Below are 4487 nucleotides of genomic sequence, written 5' to 3' on the forward strand. Positions count from 1 at the left end.
ATTGGTTAAGGGCTTTCACATAGGAAACAGTGGGTGCTGCGCTCCGCCTTCAAACGGATTTAAATTGGGCGCTGCTCGGAAAAGTAGTTAATATCTGCTAACCACCTCCTGGAAAGCTTTTTGGTTGCCAGCAATGGCGCCCAACATGTGCACAATGTGTGCACGTGTGTGCCCTCCTCTACTGTGTTGCATTCAACCCCCACGGCGAGCGCAGTGCATACCACATCCTATCTGAAAGCCCTTTAAAGCAGCTTAGCGAGAAAAAGGGAGCACTTGGTTTGATGCAAGGCATCTCCCTGCTAATGTATACATGGCAGAATCATTGCCATGTGAAACTGAGATTGCACAGGGATCTAAATCATACCCTATTTTACTCCTACCCCTTGTTTTTCCGAGTGCTCCCTCAAAACAGAGGTACAAGGAGTAGTGGTTGAAATTTTCCCCTATGAAATGGGACAACCCTTCAGGACTTTTATACATTCAGCAGTATTTATTTACAATTGTTAAGCAAACAATTGTTGAGTTGGGCACACAATGTCATCTTCAGCTATGGTGTTTTCTCTTGTGTGGTCTTTGTGATTTTCAACAGCAAATATAAAAATGCAAGGCAAGAAATATGTTTTCAACACCAGAGAATGCTGATGGGTTTGTCTGAGGTAAGTAGCATTGACTACAGGCAACTTTTAGCCTCATACAACTCTGCTTTGGGTCTGCTTCTGAAAATCCTGCGTTTGAGGAGCTATGTAACCCTACCATGTCACCCTACCCCTCAGTCCTAAAGAGAACTGTGACACCCCTACCACTATATCTGAGGGCACAAAATGGAGGGGTAAGGCTAAGTGGTAGGGGCAAAGGGTGAACTGGGATAGGGCCTTGTTCTCTCATTTTTCGGTCTTCTCTTATCCTTCCCTCTCCAGCTTACCCATGTTTCTCTTTCTCAACTTCTACCATCATTTCTCTCTCTCATCGCACAAGTCTATAGCTGTGAATTTCTCACTCAAATATCCACTCTCAAATCAAGTGTTAACAGTGTTACAGAGTTACTGTCTGTGTATGTTTTCTCTGGAATATCTTTTGATGCCACCGCCACCTGTTAAAGTTCAACACCATTTCTCCACAAGCAAAAGTACTGTAGAAAGTGACTGCACAGGTCACATGTGGGAAAATAAAAAAGACCTAGAGATAACACAGCTTATGGTGTAACAGCGACTATATTAAGATAGAAATGGTACCATAACACACACAACCTCCCCATCAAAGAAAGAACAGCAGATAACTGTAGATGTGGGTAGTTAAATAGGGCTTCACAAATAGACAAAAGTGATACCAAGACAGCAAGTCGGGTTGGACAACATGTAGTGTGATTCTTGATTTGCGAGGCTCACATCTCATTGAAGTACATCTCAACTACTAAACTGCCAAATTTCAAATATTTCATAAAAAATGTATGCAACATGCAGGCAGTGCTTCACCCAAGACACAGCAAACAGATATGGTGTAGAACATATAATGAAAAATGCTAAAGTTGTGTGGAAAAAAGGAGAGAAAAGGAGAATACAGAGAAAAGGGAAAAGTGAAGATATAAGGCCATGTCTACGCCCGCATAAATTCCAATTTGTCTTTTGAATAATAATAGTTTCATTATGAAATAAAAAATGGAGAAAGCTTGGGTAAGTGGTGGAACTTTTAAATCTGTGACTCCATGCTGGCAGAGTGAGAATAAATTACTCTGTCAGAATCAAACTATGGAGACAGCTATGTTTGTTAAAGTAGGGACTGTTGGAAATGCCTCCAACCTTCGGCCATTACCCATCAGTTGTCAGGCTCCAATGACAACTCAGTCGCATAATTGGGTCTGCTCTACCTCTGTCCCCATTAACAGCCATTTAGATATAAATATGAAGGCAGTCAATGTCAGGAAAGCGCAGGACTTTGATAGGTAAGACTTTTCACAAGTGAGACTGCATTAAGACTTGAAACAGTTAAAGTCTGAAACTGTATGGTCACTGAAGCAGGGTTGAGACAAGTGGATTCTATCATATGAAGAGAGCTCAGTTGTCCTTGAAGAAACTGTGGAAAAATGTATGTCAGTGCACTTCATCCATCTATGTTCAGTAAATACACTACAGATCTCACCTTATGCTTTACCTTTCAGATTGTTTTCTCACTGCATTTAATTATTCCTTTTGGGGCAGACGTTACCATCCTCACAGAAATCTTAAAAACTTTAAACTGGTTTTGCTGAGAATATTTTTCATGGTCTTTATTGTGTTGAACTGCGCTCACAGATCCAAGATTTTCCATTTGCATCTTGACTAAATCAGCACTCCTTGTAGACCAATAAGCTACTAGCTCCACCCAGGAAAAGGACAAAGGATGCCAGGTTAGAGAGAAGAGAGCGAAGAAGGAGATGAGATAAACAGAAGAAATCAGAGAGACTAAAAATTTAAAGAAATAAGCAGACAAAGAAACAAATGGAGAGCATCGTTCACTCCTCCTGTATCCCAGCATTCCAGCAATAATACATGGACCACTTTCAAAGCAACATTGCAATTGTAGTGCTGACCCAGTTGTAATTGTGTTCCATTCACTCCCAGGTAATCAGCCTCTGCCTGCTCACCATCCATCAGCCTCTTGGGCAATGCACATGTGGCTGTGTGTATATTTGTAACCAAGAAGAAGAGAAAAGACAGATGGTCTACTGCAGGGGTGCCCAATAGATCGACCGGTCAATCGCAAAGGTAGTGTTGGTAGATTGTGTGCCATTCAAAAATAAATTAGATGTATCTGGCGTAAAACACGTGCCAAATGTTAATATGCGAATGGTCAGTGTGATGACTCGCTGTGGTGAGCCCTAGTGACAATCATTCATATATAGCCTATCATCCATCCTCCCTATGGCATTTGCTACTTGATTGACATGCAGGGCAGCCAGTCTGAGATCTAGTTTTTTCTGACACACAAGTAACCAAGCATGCACAGTCAACCGCACGAGCTACTGCAAAACTCCAGTGAGCAAACTGCCTTGTCAGCCTTCGAATTAATTTCTACTAAAGGGTATACAATGAATGGGGGAGCTGAATCGAGTAAGAAACCAAAAACGTACCGAAAACATTCCATGCGGAATGGGAGGAGGACTTTTTTTTCGCGACGTTATATTCAAAGTGCGTTTGCTTGATCTACCAATCTATCATCACTATTCCGAAGAAGACAAATGTGGAGTGGCACTTTCAGACTGTTCATAAAAACTACAACACTCATTCATACATATTGTAATGACCCCCGGCGTGGAGGAGAGAGACTAGCTACACTGGTACAGCTAAACTAGCTAGCAGGGCGCTAGCACCTATGCTGATCTTGGTTAGCGATTATTCCAGGCCCCATACACCGCACGACTCTGGATATCGCCTGGGCATGTCCTTTTACAATGACCACAATGCAACACTGCTTTCTCTCTACTATTTACTGAACTCCCATGATGCACCTCTACATCATGCAGCTGCCACCAGACCCCCCAATGGCTGATGTGGATCGTCACAATATATTTTGTGTGTGTGTAGTATTTTTAGTATAGGTCGATCATTTTGACTTGGTCATTTGAAAAGTAGCTCGCAAGGCGAAAAAGTGTGGACACCCCTGGTCTACTGTATATTGTCAGCGAAGATGTAAATACGGGTCCCGGAGAGAACCAGGAAAAAATACAAGAAACAGCAAGAGAGGCTGGACGAGAGAGGAAAATTATTAAAATGCTATGGCAGAATGCTTAGAAAGTTAAGCTTTTAATAAGTAAGGATAATCCTAAGATGATTTATGTGTGTGTTTTGTTTGAAATAATCATTAGTGAATGGGTAAGAATAAAATGTTGAATGATTGTATTGGAAAAAATGATGAGAAGTGATTTTACATCTAATCTAAGGAGTGAAAAAAATCGGACTCAGAAAAAAGGGAAGTAAGACACATTCATACAAAAGAGAAGGTGCGGTTGTGTGTGTGTGATAGACAGACCGAAGAAATACAGCTTATTAAAAATGATGGTTTCAAGCCTAAAAGTAAAGATTTGATTGATCATTTTTTGATCAATGTCTAATCAATGTTTAGTCAAGTATTGTGTTCAAATTATAAAGATCCATGTTTTGATTTTAAGGCATTGATAGTTTTGTGTAATCAGTGTGATTCTGATTGTTTAGTTAAAAGCAATAATGGGATTTTGGTATTTCAATCAGATGTGAGTTTCTTGTATCTTTATTAAGTATTAAGATGATTTAGTTTTCTGAAAAAAGAGAAGTAGAATCCGAGGCTGAATCATGGTGGGGTGGAGGCCAGTGAAATTGAGCTTTGACAGTTAAAAAAAATGCAATAGTTCGGAAGAATATGACTTTGCACGTCAAATAAGGTATTAATTGCATCTGGTTGGATAAGAGGACTAAAGGCCTTTTCACACCGAACGCGACGCGAATAAGCGAGACGAAAAAGCAAAAAAAAAAAAA

At 40.5% G+C, this 4487-nt stretch overlaps 1 protein-coding gene across 5 annotated transcripts in view; it reads right to left on the bottom strand.

Annotated features, from left to right (window-relative positions):
* grm8a (glutamate receptor, metabotropic 8a) overlaps positions 1–4487 on the bottom strand; it is a 388925-nt gene that overhangs the window by 237766 nt on the left and 146672 nt on the right. The gene's annotated exons all lie outside the window — the stretch shown is intronic.

This window comes from Monopterus albus, unplaced genomic scaffold (genome assembly GCF_001952655.1).
Source record: "Monopterus albus unplaced genomic scaffold, M_albus_1.0 scaffold41.1, whole genome shotgun sequence".
NCBI classification, from domain to species: domain Eukaryota; kingdom Metazoa; phylum Chordata; class Actinopteri; order Synbranchiformes; family Synbranchidae; genus Monopterus; species Monopterus albus.